Here is a 24,723-nt window from a genome sequence, read left to right as displayed (position 1 = left end):
CCAAGGAGCAAGTGTCTTTTAATTTCTGCAGCATGGCTGCAGTCACCATCTGCAGTGATTTTGGAGTCCCCCAAAATAAAGTCTGTCACTATTTTCATTGTTGCCCCATCTATTGCCATGAAGTAAAGGAGATCAGTCCTGGGTGTTCATTGGAAGGACTGATGCTAGAGCTGATACTCCAATACTTTGGCCACCTCATACGAAGAGTTGACTCACTGGAAAAGACTCTGATGCTGGGAGGGATTGGGGGCAGGAGGAGAAGGGGACAACAGAGAATGAGATGGCTGGATGGCATCACCGACTCGATGGACATGAGTTTGAGTGAACTCCAGGAGTTGGTGATGGACAGGGAGGCCTGGCATGCTGTGTTTCATGGGGTCGCAAAGAGTTGGACACAACTGAGTGACTGAACTGAACTGAACTGAATGGGACCAGATGCCATGATGTTAATTTTCTGATCTACATACTTCAGTGTTTATTTGCTAAATGCAAGGGCATTCTTTTCCATAACAGTGTGCAAGGGCATTTTCCTATATAACCATACTGTAATGGTCACAATTAGAAAATTAACATTACTACAGTATTATTATCTGGCCTCCAGGCCTTACAATTTCACCAGTTGTCCTCTTCATATCATCAGAGCAAAAGAATGTACTTTTTTGGCCTAGGATCCAATTTTGAATCACATGCTGTATTTAGTTGTCATGTCTCTGTAGTCTTTTTAAATCTGAAAGAGTTCTACAGTATTTCTGTTTTTGGCATGGCCTTGACATTTGTAAAGAGTACTATTCAATTTTTTGTAGAGTACCCTTCAATTTGGGTTTCCCTCGTGTTTCCACATTTTTAGATTCAGGCTCTGCTTTTTTAACAGGCGTATCATAGAACATGTTTTTATGCCTTGTATCAGGATGTATACAGTACCTATGAATTTTTCTCATCACTAGAGATGTTACCTTTGATCTCTTGGTTAAGGTGATCCAACGTAAAAATCTTGTGACCAGAGTAATGGTAATATGCAGATAGGCTAAGACTCAGGTTGCATTCTCTTTCCTAAAAATAGGTGTCAGTTCTTTTTCACTAAGAAGTATCATGTGGGAAAATATTTGAGACTATATAAATGTTCTGTTCTCTTCAGATTGTCACCTACTAGTTTTTAACATATGTTGGTAAGGTTTGCATGAACAGTTATTACTGTGGTGGCTTCTAAGTGATGATTTCCTAATTTTCTTTTTCTTTTTAAAGTTTTGTTTTATCTCATAATAGATATAAAAATTTTTTTCTGTTTAATTGTAATGTAAAAAAATCTAAAATGTTATTTGTATAAGAAGTACACCGCTGGAATAATGTCATAGTTTTTCCTTCATTGGCTTATTTTAATACATTCTCCCTGTACAGAAAGCTCAATAGGGTCAGGGATTTTGTTTTATTCACTGATGCATTTCCAAGAGGTTAGAACATGTAGTAGTTGGTATTAAATGTTTTAAATTTTATTTTGTAGATAGAGAAATGGAGGCTTAGGGAGCTAAAATAACCCAAATATGGCAGTCAGGACTCCAACCAAGTTGGCACACTTTCATTTACCTCATTACTGCAAAAAATGGTTAATGTATATTTTCCACAAGTTTCTTGAGTCTGAAGAAGCCATTACATTGTGCTTTGTTTTAAATGATGTTCTCATGTTTATAGACCTCACCAGGAAGAGACACATGTACTCCAATGTTCATCGCAGCACTGTTTATAATAGCCAGGACATGGAAGCAACGTAGATGTCCATCTGCAGACGAATGGATAAGAAAGCTGTGGTACATATACACAATGGAATATTACTCAGCTATTAAAAAGAATACATTTGAATCAGTTCTAATGAGGTGGATGAAACTGGAGCCTATTATACAGAGTGAAGTAAGCTAGAAAGAAAAATACCAATACAGTATACTAACGCATATATATGGAATTTAGAAAGATGGTAACGATAGCCCTGTATATGAGACAGCAAAAGAGACACAGATGTAAAGAACAGTCTTTTGGACTCTGTGGGAGAGGGCGAGGGTGGGATGATTTGGGAGAATGGCATTGAAACATGTATATTATCATATGTGAAACGAATTGCCAGTCCAGGTTCGATGCATGATACAGAATACTCGGGGCTGGTGCACTGGGATGAACCAGAGGGATGGTATGGGGAGGGAGGTGGGAGGGGGGTTCAGGATGGGGAACACATGTACACCCGGGGCAGATTCATGTCAATGTATGGCAAAACCAATACAATATTGTAAAGTAATTAGCCTTCAATTAAAAGAAAAAAAAAGATTCAGAAGGAAAAAAAATTAATGAGACGGAATCAGTAGAACTCTGACAGAGTTTATTCAGTCATGTTTTTAAACCTGATACAAGGCATAAAAAATGAAAAAGCAAGACTGTCCTACATAATCCAGTGGTGGATTATCCTCATTGTAGTTCATGATGCTGGCAGAAGCTGCTGAGACAGGAGGCTTCTGTGTGACAAGAGGTTTTGGCATCTAATATAGACATTTCAGAGCATGTGACGTGCTTCCTGAGCACTAGACGTGACTTAATGTAGGAACAAACTCATGAGGACAACACATTCCTGATTTCTTTCTCAGTATAGTTGATGCATTGCTGTGATCTGAGGCGAAAGAAATAAGATCCAAAAAAAATTGAGGGACTCCTTAGAGTATATTACAGCATTTATCAATGATGCGCTCAGCATAAATGATGTAACCTTAGAAGGAAGTCTTTGCTTATATTCATTTAAATCTGTACTGATAAGGGCACAACTCGCCAGTTTGTATTCTCTATGTACCAAGTTCTGGTAAAAGAGACACAGTTAGTAGTTGACTGATGAATGGATCTCAGGTAGATGAGACATACTATCTGCCCTCTGGGACATCTTAGTTCTCTACCTCCCTTTGGACTTAACAGGATTGAAAATTAAAATTGGGACACAACAAAAGTCTGTGTGTTCAGAATCTTTGCTGCTGCTGCTGCTGCTGCTAAGTCGCTTCAGTCGTGTCCGACTCTGTGCGACCCCATAGACGGCAGCCTACCAGGCTCCCCCGTCCCTGGGATTCTCCAGGCAAGAACACTGGAGTGGGTTGCCATTTCCTTCTCAGAATCTTTAGGCTATAGTAAAAAAACTCTAGGAGTGGTAAGGATCAAAAGTTGGTTAAATTTACACACTTTTCATACTTCTAGCCATAGAGCAATAATCGGCCAAATTATGATCTATCTTTATTGTTATTAAAAAATATGAAATCATTTACAAATGGACACATACAAAAGAGGAAGAGACTCACAAACTTAGAAAACAAACTTATGGTTGCCAGACGGGAAGGATTGGGGAAGAGATAGTTAGGGAGTTTGGGATGGACATGTACACACTGTTATATTTAAAATGGATAACCAACAAGGCCCTACTGTATGGCACATGGCACCCTGGGATGGGAGGGGAGTTTGGGGAGAATGAATGCATGTGTGTGTATGGCTGAATTCTTTCACCGTTCACCAGAAACTGTCCCAGCATTGTTGATTGGCTATGCTGCTGCTGCTAAGTCGCTTCAGTCATGTCCGACCCCATAGACGGTAGCCCACGAGGCTCCGCCATCCCTGGGATTCTCTAGGCAAGAACACTGGAGTGGGTTGCCATTTCCTTCTCCAATGTGTGAAAGTGAAAAGGGAAAGTGAAGTCGCTCAGTCGAGTCTGACTAGTAGCGACCCCATGGACTGCAGCCTACCAGGCTTCTCTGTCCGTGGGATTTTCCAGGCAAGAGTACTGGAGTGGCTTGCCATTGCCTTCTCCATGATTGGCTATACTCCAGTACAAAACAGAAAGTTCAAAAAATTTAAAAATCAAGTCATAGAATGATTTATTGTGGGTAAATTAATTTTCCAAGTCACTGAAATTTATCCCTCTAGATGATGCACATTTCTGATTTTAAATATTCTGAATGGAAATTTTTTTCTCGACTATACTGTATTGCATAGTTTAGGGGATACACTGAATAATTTAGGCTGGTAATATTAGGATAGTTTATTAACTGTTTTAAAACGTAGGCAGATCTACCACTTGCTCTTCAAACCTTGTTAATTAAGATATGTACTCTGGATTGTATATATCTTATATATAGTGCCTAAAGGCAACCCTGTTCAGATCAAGGCTTCTGCTGTGGTTCAGTTTTGGTTACAGGGCATTTGCAATCTTTGGCCTCCTTACTCAGCCTGAACTTCAGGGTTCAGTTTTTTGTAACAACCATAATACCTCACAGAGGAATTTTACTGAAATATGGGAAGAGGAATAAATCTTTTGTGTTAGTATTATCGTTCCTACATGGATCAATGACAGCAAAACTGTCTCCACTAAATTAGGTAAATATAGTGAATACCTTTGAGGGCTGAAGCAGAAGGAATCAGGCTTCCACTCCTGTTCTCCAGATGAGGAGACTGAGGACCTCAGAGGAGACATAAGTGGCCCAATTCCACAGATTTAGTTAGAAGTAGAGCTGGGATTGACTTTTCTGACCTCTAGCCATTGTTTTCTTCCTTTTTCTACACTGCCTCTCTTATCAGATATGTCTCATGAAAAACTGTAGTTCATTCATGAAAGTGAAAGTTGCTCAGTCATGTCCGACTCTTTGTGACACCATGGACTATAGAGTCCATGGAATTTTCCAGGCCTTTGTTGGGTGGAGGGGAGCCGTTAGTAAATATTGACTGATGGTTGTGTTGAATCCCAGGAAAAGAAAAGATTGGTTTAGAAAGACTCTCCTCAGGTTTCTTTCAAGTTTAAAGCTTTGAGGATGAAGACTCTAATTACTTGAGAACAGAACTGGGTTAAGGCATGGTCTTCCAAAAAGAGGTGCAGGTTACAATCTGAGTCAGATTAAGCATGAGCAATCACCCATGTTAAAAGGAGGGTGGGAAGTGGGCAGCTGACTGTCCTTGGTCTGCAATGATGATTGTGTCTTAAAGTACTTTGTGTCTACAGAAGGTGGGTAGGCATACCAGTTTATCTGCCCACGTACATGCTCACCTTGTATTATTGAAATTGAAAGCCAAGTCACTTACATGGTTGCATAGTTTATTATTGGTTTATTTCTTATTTTAACAGTTTTCTGATTAAGAAGATTTCTCATAATTAAGGACTCGGGACAAAAGAGGGAAGGGACGAGGTAAAGGCACATGTCTAGAGAATACTGCCTGCCCACCAGACAGCTCTGCCAGCTGCTTGAAAGTTCAGCCTCTTCTTCCTTCCTTCCTTTGCTCCCTTGTTCCCTCTTTCCCTCTCTCTCCTTTCCTTCCTTTCGCCACTTCCTTTTACCTCCTCTCCCACAGACAACCATTCAGGCATATTTTTTGTGTATTTTTTTATTTGTATGCTGTAAAATATTCAACTGTGTTTTTGTATGGGTGCTTTTAAAATTTACATAAATACCGTGGTACTATATAGCTCATTCTTTGTAAATCAGTAACATGTATTTTAAGATGCATTTATGTTGCCATGCCAACAATCAGTAAGGGATTGGTTGGTTATTTTTAACTGCTTGAGTCTTTTTTTATCCACAGTATACTCCTCAAAGGCCAAACTTGTCTTATTAATGTTAGAATCAGTGCCAAATTTAGAGACTGGCCCTTGAAAAGTGCTTGGTCAGTTTGTGTTGAGAATTGAAAATATGATATGAATATGAGTGTTTAATTAAAATGTTGGTGAACTGAAAGGAATGAAATGTTAATGAAAGAAGCAGCCAAATATTATGGATATTAAAGATTCACTTAGGAAGAATTTCTATGTTGTCAGAATATTTGATGATCATTAGCTTTTCTAACTTCAGCTTAATACCAATGAACTGTAGTCATAAGTATGATTACCTTGGGATTTCTGAGTATAGTTGAGAAGGTTTTAACATAGTCTTATTTAAAAGTACAGCTTTAGGAAAACAAAAGTGACACACCCAGCACATAAATTCTGAGTTAACTCACATCTGGGGTAGGATTAACCTTTAATGGAAATCAGTTAATAGTGTTGTTCAAGTCCTATCAGTTCCTGTGAAATTCAAATCCCTGCCTTGAATAAAATTCAGTGAAGAAAATTCCACTTTCATTTCTCTCAAGTCGAAAACTGAGAAGTCTCCATAAGAAAAACACATTGACTCTGACAGTAACAGCACAACAATCACGAACCTAATTTAAAAAAAAATTTTTTTGGAGCTGAAAATTATAAACAGTGTTAGTGAATTCATGTCTTGATCTTTGATTTTCTATTGCTATTTATTGAAGGAGCTCCAGACATGCAATTGACTAGGGAAACATGTGGATGTGCCACTATGTATTAGCATAGCCATAGGAGCTATGTGTAGGGAAGAAAACTCATAATGCAATTATATGATTGATGGGACTTAGAACCAGGGCTCTAGAAGCCAGTCATACTCCTACTGTCCCTTGCCTGTGCCTCAGGAAGAGAGGAAATGCTCAAAGGATACCTTGATTGCCCCTGGGATTCAGGGGACTTGCTGGGGGCTATTGAGGCAGACATACAGACATTTGTATGAAGGGATACTAGGGCGAGTTCATCCTTGGGTTTCTGCACTTTTAGAAAGAAGCCTTTTTACAAGAAGATTAATATCAATTCCGTCTCAACTTTACAATATTGTGTAGTCATTAAAATCATGGACTCTAGAGCTAGGCAACCATGGTTTGTAGATCAGCTCTGCCATTTATGAGCTGAAGGACTTTGCCAAGTGACAACTTCCATGAGTCTTCATTCTGTCATTTTTTTAGTTACCACCTAAATGACAAGGCTAAACAGATTTCTTCACAGCAGAAATTTTGAGGGTTTTTAAAGATGGTAATATAAACTGTGAATCTCTGAGAGGCTGTTAGGGTAATGTAGGACTTCACAAAGTATTTCATAGTGGAATATTTTTTTTCTCAGAGCATCTTACAGAGCTAAATTTCTGAGCCACATGTTTGGGGATTGTCACCATGTGAGGATGTTCTACATACTTATTTAATAAGTCATGACTGAATAAGCTCCGTCTAGGGGCTTCTCTGGTGGCTCAGAGGTTAACGCGTCTGCCTCCAATGCGGGAGACCCGGGTTCGATCCCTGGGTTGGGAAGATCCCCTGGAGAAGGAAATGGTAACCCACTCCAGTATTCTTGCCTGGAGAATCCCATGGATGGAGAAGCCTGGTAGGCTACAGTCCACGGGGTCGCAAAGAGGTGGACACGACTGAGCGACTGAACAGAACAGAACAGTCAAAACTATGGTTTTTCTAGTAGTCATGTATGGATGTGAGAGTTGGACCATAAAGAAAGTGAGTGCTGAAGAATTGATGCTTTTGAACTTTGGTGTTGGAGAAGACTCTTGAGAGTCCCTTGGACTTCAAGGAGATCCAACCAGTCCATCCTGGAGGAAATCAGTCCTGAATATTCATTGGAAGGACTGATGCTAAAGCTGAAACTCCAATACTTCAGCCACCTGATGCAAAGAACTGACTCATTTGAAAAGACCCTGATGCTGGGAAGGATTGAGGGCGGGAGGAGAAGGGGATGACAGAGGATGAGATGGTTGGATGGCATCACCGACTCAATGGACATGAGTTTGAGTAAACTCCAGGAGTTAGTGATGGACAGGGAAGCCTGGGGAGCTGCAATCCATGGGGTAACAAAGTGTTGGACATGACTGAGCAACTGAACTGAACTGAATAAAAATTAGTATTTGATAAACTGGCCCTATTGTGAGTGCTTTATATGTTTTATATTTATTTTTATAATCAACTTTTAAGAAAGGTATTTTTATTATTCCTATTTTGCAATTGAGAACAGTGAGGTAAAGAGAGTTGATTAACTACCCCAAGGTCTTATAGCTCTCCTCAACCCTCTAATTTGTTGTTTAACCTAAATCTCAAGTTTTTAGTTTCAGTGACTACATTTTTCATTTCTCCAAGTTCTATTTGGTCCCTTTGCAGATCCATCTGTTCTTTTTAACAGTGTCCTATTCTTTTATTATAATTTCCATTCCTTCTTTTATCTCCTTAATAATTGAAGGAGCCCCAATCATGCACTTGGCTGGAGAACCATGTGGAGGTGCCACTTTGTATTAGCATAGCCATATGAGCTATGTAGTATGGAAGAAAAATAAAAATGTAATTATTTGATTGATGGGACTTCTGTATTTGTTTTGTATTGTCTGAGTTTGTTTTATAATTTCTGGTTTTTGAAGTACAAATTGTTACATTTTATATCTCTACTGACTATCCATTATTGTAGCTCATTTCCTTGTATAATTTTTAAATTTTTATGAGTGAATTTATCTCTAGGACATATGGTTAATTGTGGCTTGCTGCTGTTTATTGCTGGCAGTACAGGGTTGCTTAATTTAGCAAATAAAAATATAGAATATTCAGTTAAATTTGAATTTCAGAACAATATTAACTAACTTTTTAGTGTAGTGTTAGTGGCTCAGTTGTGTCCGACTCTTCAAGATCCAATGGACTGTAGCCTGTCAGGTTCTTTGTCCATGGAATTCTCCTTGCAAGAAGATTGGAGTGAGTTGCCATTCCCTTCTCCAGGGAAGGGAATTTTTTAGCATAAGTGTTCTCATATTGCAAGTTTAAAATTGTTTAACTGAAATTCAAACTGAACTGGGTGAATTGTATTTTATCCGACAACCCTATCTGGAGGGTCCTCAGAAACCTGCTTTGTGAAAATCTGTACATAGAATGATTGTATAATTGAGTCCATTTGGATCCACAGGGACTCACAAGAGTCAGACCAATTTTTATATACTTACTTGGCTTGAGTTTCCTAGAAAGTATGGGTGTGTACCTCTGGATGCTGTGTGGTATGATCTAACTTCCAGGTTGCCCTGTTGCTGAGATACTGCCTAAGAGACGGGATCGCAGGGCTAAAACCAGGAGCGTATTAGCAAAGGTGAGAAGTTGGCCACACTAATGCTGCACCCATGTGTGGTGTGGACTTGGAGTCCAGATTTCTTACAGAACGTTTTTCCCCTTAACTCCTGAGTATGCAGCAACTTCCCTTGGTGTATCTGAGAGTTATTGCTTAGGATTTTTCTAATTCTCTGTTCATAAAAAGGGCAGCCTTTTGAAGGTTTAAAGTTAATATAGGTTTCTCTCTATGTTTCCTGTTCCAAAAATGGATGTTAAATTCCCATCTCTTAGATCTCTGGCCTATTTGTGGGTTTAATACTCATAGGCCAGGATGCTTGTTAAACTTTACTGATCAGACTTTGAGTTTCCCTTTTGTTTCTTAGATTTTGTTTCTTTCTCTTACATTGCTGTGTATTGTTTTAGTTCTTATATTTAATACAGCATACTTATGCATTTTTAGTGAGAGAGAGTTCCTTGTTAACTGCTTACCATCTTACCAGAGTTGTGAATATCTCTATAATAATTGCATTTTCTATAATAAACATGTAAGTAAAAAAATTATTGTTATGAAGGGTATAATGATGCTAAAATTCTTAACTTGCTGATCAGTAGGAATGAGAAATAGATATAATCTTTTGAGAAGATAATAAGAATTAACAAGTGCCTTGAAAATCTTTACATGCCTTAATCTAGGAATTGAACTTAAGGAAATAATAAAAAATATAGGAAAAGTTTCAAGCACAAATACATTTTTCATAATGTTACTTATGATAACAATTGGAAGCAATTTAAACATCCCCTAATAAGAGGAAGATGGTATCTTTCATATCCTGCAGTCTTTTACAAAATTTTGGTTAGAAAAGTTTTACTGAGGATTATATGTACCCCAAACTATGCTGAAAACTTTATATTAATTTAATCTCCATAATTTGTGAGCTACATGTTATTGTTCTTTCCATTTTACAAGTGAGAAGATTGAGTCAGTTTTCAGAGAATGTCAGTCTGCCTGACTTCAAAGCTTATTCTCAAAACCACTAAGCTAGGACTTCACAATTGCATTTAAATTTTAGAGTAAAATCTAAAGTGTCTTCCCACCCTTTATCAGATATGTGTTTTGCAAATATTTTCTCTCATTCTATGGTATTTGTCTTTTGATTTTCCTAATAGTGTTTTTCTGAAGAACAGAGTTTTAAATTTTGATGGAGTTCAATTTATCAGTCTTTTCTTTGGTGGATTATATTTTTAGTTTCTGTCAGATCTTTGCTTAACCTAAGGTCACAACGATTCTGTCCTGCTTCATTCAGAATTTTCATAATATACGTCACACTAAACCGCAATACTTTGGCCACCTCATGCGATGAGTTGACTCACTGAAAAAGACTCTGATGCTGGGAAAGGTTGGGGGCAGGAGGAGAAGAGGACGACAGAGAATGAGATGGCTGGATGGCATCACCGACTCTGTGGACATGAGTTTGAGTGAACTCCGGGTGTTGGTGATGGACAGGGAGGCCTGGCGTGCTGTGATTCATGGGGTCGCGGAGAGTCAGACACGACTGAGCAACTGAACTGAACTGAACTGAACTGAGACATCATATTGAGATTACTATGATGATGCTTTAAAGAATAAGGTTGTTTACTTATTCTTCTCTGTAACTCCATGAGGAAAATCATGGCTGGCAGGTAGGAGTTATTGTAGCATTGTGGTTGAACTCTGGGGCTGTAGACTGGGATTGTGTGGGTGTGAGTTTTAGCCTCACTGCTACCTATGTGGCTTTGACAAGCTATTTATTTAAGTTTCTCTTGCCTATAAAATGAGTGAAATTAGAGTGCCCACCTAATAGGCTTGTTATGAAGACTTAATGAGTTATTCCATGGAAAGTGTATCTGGCAACGCAATCTCATTATATTACCAGAGTTGCTCAGTTTGTTTTCATTGAGGGAAGATGAGATGAGTGGAGGAATGAACCTGTGAATGCATACCCGAAGACTGATTTCCCCTTTTTGGACTTTCTTATTGCCATTAACCCTTACTAGCTTTCTCCATTTTTGCCAGGCTTCAAATCTCAGGCATCTCCTTATTTTGCCACTCATATCCATGTGTCCGTGTGTGAATGAATTTACCCAATATGCATTTATTTCATTAATTTTACAGGTATTGAATACCTGGTAAAAATTCTTAAAAACAGTTTAACTTCTCAGTTGGAAAATAAAGCGTCTGTTCTTGCCACTCAGAACTTTTGATCTAGTAGACCAGAGTACATGTGATCAAAATAGGAGACACAGAATAACATAGATAGATACAATTAAAGTGCTGTCAAAATCTGAGGTAGAAGGCATATGGAGAGTTCTTTTCACGTACGAATATCTGCAAAGGCTAGTTAGAGAAGCTGACATCTGAAGTTTATTTCTTCATCTCATAGAGCTTAATAGGTATTTCTGTACAGTGAGTGGCACTCTGCTAGAAGATATTCAAGGACCTGGGGCCCTTCCATTTGTGATTCCTTTACTTTCATCGCATGACTTCCAAGGTTGTCATACTTGCCTGCTTCAGACTGGCATAAGGGAGAAGAGCAAAGAGGATTATATGTGACAGACTGTAATGGTCAGGTCTGGAAGTGGCGGCACCCACCATATCAAGTCATTCTCTACTGTCTAGAGCCTAAGCTCATGTCCATGTCTAACTACAAGGAAGCCTGGGAATGGTAATCTCACTGTGGGCCCAGGGCAAAGAGGAGATGGATGTGGTAAACGGTTAGCTAGTGTCCATCTCAAAGCATGAAGAATTTAGAATAGCTATTTATGCTGTGAGACTATTCCATAACAGTTTAAAATAGCCAGTCCTTTGCCAACTAGGAGCAGTTGTTGTCAGAAAAACACTGCTGCAGAAACACTCATGAAGAATAGAAAAAGAAAAGTTTTGCTCAAAAGGTTTGATGTTAAAGGGATAATTAGTTAACTTCCTGTGCTGGTTCTATGATGTATGTTTCCTAAAAGAGGAGAAGAGCGAGTTCCTTTTTTGTTTCCATGATTCTTATACAAATCATTCTTCTGAGCAGTCAACTCATTCAATACCAGCTAATTCTCTAATCCCATACACAAAAATAAACTCAAAATGGATGGACCCACAGTGAACGAAACTATAAGCAAGGTGAAAAGACAGCCTTCATAATGAGAGAAAATAATAGCAAACAAAGCAACTGACAAAGGATTAATCTCAAAAATATACAAACAGCTCCTGCAGCTCAATTCCAGAAAAATAAACGACCCAATCAAAAAATGGGCCAAAGAACTAAACAGACATTTCTCCAAAGAAGACATACAGATGGTTAAAAAAGACATGAAAAGATGCTCGAGATCACTCATTATCAGAGCAATGCAAATCAAAACCACAATGAGGTACCATCTCATGCTGGTCAGAATGGCTGCTATCAAGAAGTCTACAAAAAATAAATGCTGGAGAGGGTGTGGAGAAAAGGGAACCCTCTTACACTGTTGGTGGGAATGCAAAATAGTACAGCCACTATGGAGAACAGTGTGGAGATTCCTTAAAAAACTGGAAATAGAACTGTCATATGACCCAGCAATCCAACTGCTGGGCATACACACCGAGGAAACCAGAACTGAAAGAGACACGTGTACGCCAATGTTCACTGCAGCACTGTTTACAATAGCCAGGACATGTAAGCAACCTAGATGTCCATTGGCAGATGAATGCATAAGAAAGCTGTGGTACATATACACAATGGAGCATTACTCAGCTATTAAAAAGAATACATTTGAATCAGTTCTAATGAGGTGGATTAAACTGGAGCCTATTATACAGAGTGATGTAAGCCAGAAAGAAAAACATCCAATACAGTATATTAACACATATGTATGAAATTCAGAAAGATGGTAATGATGACCCTATATGTGAGACAGCAAAGGAGACACAGATGTAAATAACAGACTTTTGGACTCTGAAGGAGAAGGCGAGGGTAGGATGATTTGAGAGAATAGCACTGAAACATGTATATTATCATATGTGAAACAGATTGCCAGTCCAGGTCCGATGCATGAGACAGGGTGCTCAGGCCTGGTGCACTGGGATGACCCTAAGGGATGGGATGGGAAGGGAGGTGGGAGGGGGGTTCAGGATGGGGAACACATGTACACCCATGGCTGATTCATGTCAATGGCAAAAAAACACTATAATCACCAACTCCCGGAGTTCACTCAAACTCATGTCCATCGAGTCGGTGATGCCATCCAGCCATCTCATTCTCTGTCGTCACCTTCTCCTCCCACCCCCAACCTTTCCTAGCATCATAGTCTTTTCCAGTGAGTCAACTCATCGCATGAGGTGGCCAAAGTAGAGGAGTTTCAGCTTTAACATCAGTCCTTCCAATGAACACCCAGGACTGATCTCCCTTAGAATGGACTGGTTGGATCTCCTTGTAGTCCAAGGGACTTTCAAGAGTCTTCTCCAGGACCACAGTTCAAAAGCATCAATTCTTTGGTGATCAGCTTTCTTCACAGTCCAACTCTCACATCCATACATGACCACAGGAAAAACCATAGCCTTGACTAGATGGACCTTTGTTGGAAAAGTAATGTCTCTGCTTTTTAATATACTATCAAGGTTGGTCATAACTTTCCTTCCAAGGAGTAAGCATCTTTTAATTTCATGGCTGCAATCACCATCTGCAGTGATTCTGGAGCCCCCAAAAATAAAGTCTGACACTGTTTCCACTGTTTCCCTATCTATTTCCCATGAAGTGATGGGACCAGATGCCATTATCTTCATTTTCTGAATGTTGAGTTTCAAACCAAACTTTTCACTCTCCTCTTTCACTTTCATCAAGAGGCTTTTGAGTTCCTCTTCACCTTCTGCCATAAGGGTGGTGTCATCTGCATATCTGAGTTTATTGATATTTCTCCCGGCAATCTTGATTCCAGCTTGTGCTTCTTCCAGCCCAGCGTTCCTCATGATGTACTCTGCAGATAAATTTAATAAGCAGGGTGACAATATACAACCTTGACGTACTCCTTTTCCTATTTGGAACCAGTCTGTTGTTCCATGTCCAGTTCTAACTGTTGCTTCCTGACCTGCATATAGGTTTCTCAAGAGGCAGGTCAGGTGGTCTGGTATTCCCATCTCTTTCAGAATGTTCCACAGTTTATTGTGATCCACACAGTCAAAGGTTTGGGCATAGTCAATGAAGCAGAAATAGATGTTTTTCTGGAACTCTCTTGCTTTCTCCATGATCCAGAGGATGTTGGCAATTTGTTCTCTGGTTCCTCTGCCTTTTCTAAAACCTGCTTGAACATCTGGGAGTTCACGGTTCACATATTGCTGAAGCCTGGCTTGGAGAATTTTGAGCATGACTTTACTAGCGTGTGAGATGAGTGCAATTGTGCGGTAGTTTGAGCATTCTTTGGCATTCCCTTTCTTTGGGATTGCAATGAAGACCGATCTTTTCCTGTCCTGTGGCCACTGCTGAGTTTTCCAAATTTGCTGGCATATTGAGTGCAGCACTTTCAAAGCATCATCTTTCAGGATTTGAAATAGCTCAATTGGAATTCCATCACCTCCACTAGCTTTGTTCATAGTGATGCTCTCTAAGGCCCACTTGACTTCACATTCCAAGATGTCTGGTTCCAGGTGAGTTATCACGCCATCGTGATTATCTTCGTCATGAAGATCTTTTTTGTACAGTTCTTCTGTGTATTCTTGCCATCACTAACTAATGGAGAAATTCAAATCAAAGCTACAGTAAAACATAACCTTACACCAAACAGAATGGCCATCATCAAAAACATCTACAAACAATAAATGCTGGAGAGAGTATAGGGTAAAGGAACCCTTGCTCACTGTTAATAGTAATGTAAATTGGTACAGCCACTGTGGAGAACAATATGTAGGCTCCTTTAAAAAGCTAGTAATAGAGCTACCATATGATCCAGTGACCCACTCCTGGTCATAAATCTAGAGAACACCATAGTTCAAAAGGACACATGGACCCAAATGTTCATTGCAGTGCTATTTATAATAGCCAAGACATGCAAGCATTCTAGATGTCCATTGAAAAATGAATGGGTAAAGAAAATGTGGTACATATAGACAATGGACTATTATTCAACCATTAAAAAATGAAATAATGCAATTTGCAGTAACATAGATGGACTTAGAGATATTCACACCAAGTGAAGTAACACAAAGACAAATATATATGATATCACTTATATGCAAAATCTAATAATAAAATGATCCAAAGGAAATTGTTTACAAAATAGAAACAGACCCACAGACATAGAAAACAAACTTATGGCTTCCAAAGGGCCTGACATATACACACTGCTGCTGCTGCTGCTGCTGCTAAGTCACTTCAGTCGTGTCCGACTCTGTGCGACCCCATAGACGGCAGCCCACCAGGCTCCCCCGTCCCTGGGATTCTCCAGGCAAGAACACTATATTCAAAAACAGATAACCAACAAAGACCTACTATATAGCACAGGGAACTCTGCTCAATATTCTATAACATAAATGGGAAAAGAATTTGGGAAAGAATAGATATATGTATACAGGAGACAGGAATCAAGACCATCCCCATGGAAAAGAAATGCAAAAAAGCAAAATAGTTGTCTGAGGAGGACTTACAAATAGCTGTGTAAAGAAGGGAAGTGAAAAGCCGAGAAAAGGAAAGATATAAGCATCTGAATGCAGAGTTCCAAAGAATAGCAAGGAGAGATAAGAAAGCCTTCCTCAGCGATCAATGCAAAGAAATAGAGGAAAACAACAGAATAGGAAAAACAAGAGATCTTTTCAAGAAAATTAGAGATTCCAAGGGAACTTTTCATGCAAAGATGGGCTCGATAAAGGACAGAACAGCTATAGACCTAACAGAAGCAGAAGATATTAAGAAGAGGTGGCAAGAATACACAGAACTGTACAAAAAAGATCTTCACGACCAAGATAATCACAATGATAACGTGATCACTGACCTAGAGCCAGACATCTTGGAATGCGAGGTCAAGTGGGCCTTAGGAAGCATCACTACAAACAAAGCTAGTGGAGGTGATGGAATTCCAGTTGAGCTATTTCAAATCCTGAAAGATGATGCTGTGAAAGTGCTACACTCAATATGCCAGCAAATTTGGAAAACTCAGCAGTGGCCACAGAACTGGAAAAGGTCAGTTTTCATTCCAATCCCAAAGAAAGGTAATACCAAAGAATGCTCAAACTACTGCACAATTGCACTCATCTCACATGTTAGTAAAGTAATGCTCAAAATTCTCCAAGCCAGGCTTCAGCAATGCGTGAACCGTGAACTTCCAGATGTTCAAGCTGGTTTTAGAAAAGGCAAGGAACCAGAGATCAAATTGCCAACATCCTCTGGATCATTGAAAAAGCAAGAGAGTTCCAGAAAAACATCTATTGTTGCTTTACCTTGACTATGCCAAAGCCTTTGACTGTGTAGATCACAGTAAATTGTGGAAAATTCTGAAGGAGATGGGAATACCAGACCACCTGACCTGCCTCTTGAGAAACCTATATGCGGGTCAGGAAGCAACAGTTAGAACTGGACATGGAACAACAGACTGGTTCCAAATAGGAAAAGGAGTATGTCAAGGCTGTATAATGTCACCTTGCTTATTTAACTTTTATGCAGAGTACATCATGAGAAATGCTGGGCTGGAGGAAGCCCAAGCTGGAATCAAGATTGCCAGGAGAAATATCAGTAACTTCAGATATGCAGGTGATACCACCCTTATGGCAGAAAGTGAAGAGGAACTCAAAAGCCTCTTGATGAAAGTGAAAGAGGAGAGTGAAACAGTTGGCTTAAAGCTCAACATTCAGAAAATGAAGATCATGGCATCGGGTCCCATCACTTCATGGCAAATAGATGGGGAAACAGTGGAAAAGTGGCTGACTTTATTTTTGGGGCTCCAAAATCACTGCAGATGGTGATTGCAGCCATGAAATTAAAAGACGCTTGCTCCTTGGAAGGAAAGTTATGACCAACCTAGATAGCATATTAAAAAGCAGAGACATTATTTTGCCAGCAAAGGTCCATCTAGTCAAGGCTATGGTTTTTCCCGTGGTCATGTATGGATGTGAGAGTTGGACTGTGAAGAAAGTTGATCGCTGAAGAATTGATGCTTTTGAACTGTGGTGCTGGAGAAGACTCTTGAGAGTCCCTTGGATTGCAAGGAGATCCAACCAGTCCATTCTAGAGGAGATCAATGCTGGGTGTTCATTGGAAGGACTGATGTTGAAGCTGAAACTCCTCTACTTTGGCCACCTCATGCGAAGATCTGACTCACTGGAAGAGACCTCATCATTGGAAAAGACCCTGATGCTGGGAAAGATTTAGGGCAGGAGGAGAAGGGGATGACAGAGGATGAGATGGCTGGATGGCGTCACCAACTCGATGGACATGGGTTTGGGTGGACTTTGGGAGTTGGTGATGGACAGGGAGGCCTGGTATACTGTGGTTCTTGGGGTCACAAAGAGTCGGACACAACTGAGTGACTGAACTGAACTGAACTGAGATATATGTATATACAGGGAGGCCTGGTGTGTTGTGATTCATGGGGTCGCGGAGAGTCGGACACGACTGAGCGACTGAACTGAACTGAACTGAACTGATAGCTTAGTTGCTTTTTTGTACACCTGAAATGAATACAACATTGTAAATCAACTATAGTTCAATATAGAAAAAAAATTTTAAGTTAAAAAAGAACAATAATAACAATGTTCTGTAATAAAAGTTATATGAATGTGGTCTCTCTCTCTGAGAACACCTTATTGTACTGTATTCATCTTTCTTCCTGTAATGATGTGTCATGATAAAAATGCCTGTGTGATGAGATGGTGAAGTGAATGTCATATGCATTGTGACGTAGTGTTATGCTACTATTTATCTTCAGACAAAATATGTCAGAAAGAGGATCATCTGCTTTCAGTGATTCTTGATTATGGAGCCATTTGATGTCAACGGTTGGACGTCATGAGTAGACATCAGTTATTGGGGATCCTAGGCAAGACAGAATGGGACGGTGTGAGATTTCATCATGCAACTCAGAATGGCATGCAATTTAAAACTTATTAATTGCTTATTTCCTGAATTTCCCATTTAATATTTTCAGACTGGAGTTTACCACTGATTAGTGAAAATTGTGAAAGCAAAACCATGGATGAAGAAGCTATTATAATTTATTTATCCATTATATTACTGATGGACATCTGGGTAATTTTTACTTTTGGCTTTACTAATAATACTGCTTATGAACATTGTAGTACGTGCCTTTTTCTGATGAAATGTATGCTGTTCTTTTAGAAATATACCTCAGAGTGAAATTACAGATAAAAAATTATTAGGTAATCTTTTAATCATAGGACCAGTTGTAATTTTATGTTTCTCTTTTCGTTCTCTGTATCGTCTGAGTTCCCCAAATCTGCTATTCCTGATTGGAGCTAGGCTAAAAAGGAATTAACCTCTCATTCTCTTGCAGTTCTTCCATCCTGATTATGGATACGAGAAACTTGTTTTTGTCCCTCAGCCTTCTTGGCCTGCATTGATAGAGATCTTTGGAGTGTCTTTCCACCTAATCTGGAGTTGGGAGAGAGAAAGTATCTGATTTGTCTGATAATAGTGAGATGCTGATGAGGACTGGGCTGTAATAAACTCTTTCAAAGGACCAAAAGCTGTTTGAAAGCATCCATTCATACATTTCCCATTGTCATATCATTAACAGAAATAATATCTCTATGTTCTTCCCTCAAATGCTGGTGGAAGGTGTAGGTAGGTCATGAAATGGTCAAAGAGAAAGGGTGGCAGGAGCCACAGCAGGACAGGATGCCAGAAGATTAAAGTGATCCCTTCTTTACTCTTGCTGCTCTCCCAGACATCTGGCCACCCAGGCCAGGAAGCTGGGAGTCCGCCTTCTCACTCTTTTACTTTCACAGTTAGTCAATCAGTAAGTTTCATTTGTTCTGCTCTTACTGTCTCTTAAGTCTGTTCTTTCTCTGTTCTCCTGCCGCGGTTCAGTCCCTCATCACCTGTCTTCTCCTCTGCATCACCAGTGTCTTAACTGCCCTCTCTCCTTTACTCCTCGCCCTTCTCAGACGCTTGCCCTCCATCCGTCACTTCCCTTCATTTGCTAGAACCGGATGATTCTATAATAGAAATCTGATCGAAATACTCTTTCCCCAACCAGAATCCTCCCTTAAACCCCATGGCCTTCAGTATAAGTTACAAAGTATATTTGGACATACCTGACAAGTTCAGGGGTCAAGTGTGAATATAATGTGATTCTTGTCCATTTCTTCAGTCTCCGGTCTTACTGCTTATCTCTCTCCCATAGAACCCTTTGTTCCAGCTACACTACACTATATTACACCATACCACACTGCACTGTGCTACACTACACTACATAACACCGCACCATACCACACTACACTACACAAGACCACACTGTACTATCACACCACACCACATCACACCACACCACACCATACTACACCACACTATACCACACCACACTATACTGCACTATTCCACACCACATCACACTACACTAGACTACACCACACCACACCACACTGTGCTACACTACACTATACCACACCACACTATACTGCACTATACCACACCACACCACACTACACTAGACTGCACCACACCACACCACACTGTGCTACACTACACTACACTACATAACATCACACCATACCACACTACACCATGCCACACCATACTACACTAGACTACACCACACTACACTAGACTACACCACACCACACCACACTGTGCTACACTACACTACACTACACTACATAACATCACACCATACCACACTACACCACACCACACCACATTACACTAGACTACACCACACCACACCACACTGTGCTACACTACACTATACCACACCACACTATACTGCAGTATACCACACCACACCACACTACACTAGACTGCACCACACCACACCACACTGTGCTACACTACACTACACTACATAACATCACACCATACCACACTACACCATGCCACACCATACTACACTAGACTACACCACACTACACTAGACTACACCACACCACACCACACTGTGCTACACTACACTACACTACATAACATCACACCATACCACACTACACCACACCACACCACATTACACTAGACTACACCACACCACACTGAGCTACACTACATTACACTACATAACATCACACCAGACCACACTACACTACACCAGACCACACTACACTGTATCACACTACACCACACCACACCACACTACACTAGACTGCACCACACCACACCACACTGTGCTACACTACACTATACTACATAACATCACACCATGCCACACCATACTACACTAGACTACACCACACTACACTAGACTACACCACACCACACCACACTGTGCTACACTACACTACACTACATAACATCACACCATACCATAGTACACTACACCAGACCATACTACACTGTATCACACCACACCACACCACACCACATATACTACACTACACCATACCACACTACACTAGACTACACCACACCACACCATACCACACTACACTACAGCACACCACACCACACCACACTACACCATAGTTCATTGTGCTACAGCACACACACCATGCCACACTATACTATATTACACCACACTATACCATACTATACCACACCACTCCACACTGCGCTACACTACACTGCATCACACCACACTCCATTATACTACACCACACCACACCACTCCTCACTACACTATACTACACCACACCACAATATACTATGCTACACTACACTACACAACTTGCATTTCTGGAGAATTTCATACTGCCTTTCATTTTGCTCACACTGCTCCCTCTACCCTCATTCCTTACTCTGCCTTCTCTGTTATCTCCTTTTCTCTTCAGGTATAATACGAGATGTCAGGTGCATTCCAGCCAACCTGTGACTCCCTCAAAGTTGGGGTGGGATCCTTCCTTTAGGGTCTAATAGATCTTACACTTTGCACAATAGCAGTGTATGGCAGTGATATATTTGTCTGTCTCTTTCCTGGTCAGTCTCAACTTTGGCTCCTCTTTGGTCTTTACCCCAGTGATTATAATTTAATTAGTTAGCAGTGGGACCCCTTAGGATTTTTGTAAAGCTTTAGGTAATTTTAACGTGCATTCAAAGTTGAGAATCACTGTCTTAGACTCTTAAGTTCCTCTGATCTTGGACCTCTTCTCAACTAACTCTATGTTTTCTCAGGACCTGGATAAGAGTGGATTTTCCCGGCTCTGTTGCTATTTGTTGACTAAATGAGTCTAGAGGGGGCGTATTTAGAGGTTCAGGAAGGGGAGGAGTTATTCCAGGTTCTTGTTGAGAACAAGCATCTTTCCTTGAGTACTCATCCCTGCATAGCTTATCCAAGCTTAAGATGCTGGAAGAGTGCCAACCTCTACCTGGGAGATGTATAATCTTAGAATGTTTCATCTCCATTTGCACATTTCAGCCTCACTTGTCTGTCAATCACAAATGTTCTATGCATGAGTGAGTCTGGAAATAGTGGGAGTTTCCTAGCCCTGTAGCTCATGGTATAATACAATAATAGAATAGACAGAGTTTATTTAAGTGGGAGGACAGGGGATCATGGCTGTTTAAATTATTTTCTATGACTCTTCTCTAATCTTTCAGAGTTACATTGAGTAGAAGTCATTTATTCAAAGAGAAGCTATTAAAGCACCTTATGTCCCCCCACCCTTTGTACACTACAAATAAAAAATACTTACACTGATAATATTAGCTGTACTCTCAGGTGAAGGCTTTGGTTCTGAACTCATGTTTGTCTTCATTATGTCTTAAAACATCTACCCTATCAGCTCATTTTGGCACTTTTTACACAGCAAATGCTGAAGCTCTTTCTGAATTCAGAGAGGAAAAAGATCAAATATATTCCCAGTGGACACCAGACTTTTATTTTTCCTTTCTTCTTCTCTCTGCCAAAGTGATGAACATATCCTATTTTGCAATTTAGAATTGTGTTTTTTAAAATAGGAGGAAAATTGCTTTACAGTGTTGTGTTGGTTAAAAATATGGAACACTTCTGGAATTTGCATGTCAATCTTGGGCAGGCGCTGTGCTAATCTTCTCTGTATCATTCCAATTTTTAGTATATGTGCTACTGAAGCGAGCACACAGTTCAGTTCAGTTCAGTCGCTCAGTCGTGTCCGACTCTTTGCAACCCCATGAATCACAGCATGCCAGGCCTCCCTGTCCATCACCAACTCCTGGAGTTCACTCAAACTCATGTCCATCGAGTCGGTGATGCCATCCAGCCATCTCATTATCTGTCATTCCCTTCTCCTCCTGCCCCTAATCCCTCCCAGCGTCAGAGTCTTTTCCAGTGAGTCAACTCATCGCATGAGGTGGCCAAAGTATTGGAGTTTCAGCTTTAGCATCAGTCCTTCCAATGAACACCCAGGATTGATCTCCTTTAGAATGGACTGGTTGGATCTCCTTGCAGTCCAAGGAACTCTCAAGAGTCTTCTCCAACACCCCGCTTCAAAAGCATCTAAGCGAGCACTAGAATTGTGTTATTTTTAATGTTTTAATGACTAGAGTAAAAACCTTTACTGAGTCTCAACAAGGGCTTGAAGTGAAATAGACTGTTTAATGGAAATAGCCTTGTTTATAGTTCCTGTCTTTCCGTTGGTTTCATAGCCTTCAGTGGATCCTGGATCCTAAGGCAAAGATTAAGGACGTACATTGTCATTTCAGAAAAAAAAAAAACAAAGGGAAGATAATAATTCACAATCTTGTGGACACTGCATACAAAATTACTGTTTGCAAGAATCAATAATGGTGGAATGTTGGTGATTTCATGCAATTTAACCTCATACATCACACAGCATACCCCAATAGTTTGGAGTGTGATCTTTGGAGTTCTCCATTTACTAGCATTTACCATTTACTCCATGTACCATACTGTAACTTTGGGCTAGTCAGTTTCCCCATTTGGGTGATCTTCATTGGATTATTGTGAAGACTGAAGAAAGTTAGAGGACTATTGTGAAGAATTAACCTGTTCAGAAATGTGAACTGTTGAAAAATAACATGTTTATCTAACAGATGGATGCAGGGGAATGTTTGTAGGTGATGGATATGTTTACTACCTGCACGGTGGTGTTGATAACATGGGTGAATGCATGTGTGCTTGCTAAGTCACTTCAATCGTGTCTGATTCTTTCCAACCGTATGGACTGGAACCTGCCAGGCTCCTCTGTCCATGGGATTCTCCAGCTAAGAATATTGGAGCGGATTGCCATGCCCTCCTTCAGGAAGCCCAACATGGATGGGTACATAAGTCCAAATTCACCAAGTTGTGTACATTAATGAGGTGCAGTTTTTTGTATATTAATTACACCTCAATAAATATGAAATTTTAAAAAAATAAATAACTTGTTTTGAAAAGTGCCTGGCACATAGGAAATGTTCAATAATGTTAACTATTATAACATTATTCCAGACGCCAGCAAACAGAGCCCAGTAACATGGTAGGTATTCAATAAATGTACATCAAATGAATGAAATCCACATAAAGAGCCATGCACAGAGCCTGGCTCATTGTACTCCCTAAGTGTTAGCTACTATAATTATGTTTTCTTATAAAACCTTACAATAATCTTGTGAGATAGTTACTGTTGTCTTTGTTTTATTAGAAAAGATAAACTAAGTTATAAAAACATGAAGTAGATTTCCATGGGACATACAGTAAGATCAGACAAGTTACTTTTTGCTTAATTATAAGGAATGCTTTTTAAAATCCAAGCTCTGAACCCAGAGGAAAGCCTATATAGTAGCTTCCACTCACTGAGTGTGTGTTGTGTGTGGCTACAAAGCTTTAGGAACTGAGACTTGTACCAGTTCTTCTCAAACTTTACTGTGTATATCACCCACTGTGGGATCTTGTTAAAATGCAGAATCTGGCTGAGTAGGTCTGGGATGGAGTTTGAGATTCTGCATTTCTAAGTTCCCAAGTGATGCCAGTGCTGCTGATCCATGGACCACACTGTGAGGAGTAATTTGCTCTCAAATCAGCATCTCCATCTTAACAGGATCACCAGATGAGTCATGTTGAGAAGTGTTTTCCCTCAACACCAAATATGTGGTGTCTCTTCCAATATCAATTCTGCAGTTATCCAGACACCAATTGAATGTCCAAGAATTTAATTCAATTATGAAACTATCTACCTGGAGTTAGTATCAGATCCCATTAGTTAAAGGGCTTAGTCCCTCAAGACTGCCCCTACTTCAGACACCAGGTGAAAATGAATTTTCCAGGCTACCCACATTTCTGATTGGCCAACTACAAATTTGAGGGTTTCCACAACCTTCCCTCAGACTTGATAAATTGCCAGAATGACTCACAGAACTCAAGAAAGCTGTTTACTTAACTATTCTTGGGTTATCATCAATAATAAAATTTAGGAGCAGCTAAGTGGAAGACTCACTGGAAAAGACTCTGATGCTGGGAAGGGTTGGGGGCGGGAGGAGAAGGGGATGACCGAGAATGAGATGGCTGGATGGCATCACCGACTCTGTGGACATGAGTTTGAGTGAACTCCGGGAGTTGGTGATGGACAGGGAGGCCTGGCGTGCTGTGATTCATGGGGTCGTGGAGAGTCGGACACGACTGAGCGACTGAACTGAAATGAACTGAACTGAAGTGGAAGAGGTGTATAGAGTAAGGTATGGGGGACGAGGTACAGAGATACCATGCCTTCTCCAGGTATACCCACCTCCTAGCACCTCCATGTAA

At 40.1% G+C, this 24,723-nt stretch overlaps 1 non-coding gene across 1 annotated transcript; it reads right to left on the bottom strand.

The window, feature by feature from the left end:
- Window positions 1-21,991: 21,991 nt before the first annotated feature.
- LOC129557693 (U6 spliceosomal RNA) lies at window positions 21,992-22,099 on the bottom strand. Its single transcript, XR_008686284.1, has one exon. It is a non-coding gene; the product is annotated as a U6 spliceosomal RNA (small nuclear RNA).
- Between the last annotated feature and the right edge of the window lie 2,624 nt (window positions 22,100-24,723).

This window comes from Moschus berezovskii, chromosome 7, assembly GCF_049115385.1.
Source record: "Moschus berezovskii isolate FMDL1 chromosome 7, NW_MosBer_1.0, whole genome shotgun sequence".
Lineage (NCBI taxonomy): Eukaryota > Metazoa > Chordata > Mammalia > Artiodactyla > Moschidae > Moschus > Moschus berezovskii.
The sequence above is the reverse complement of the archived record's forward strand: the minus strand, read 5'-3'. Positions and strand labels throughout refer to the sequence as shown.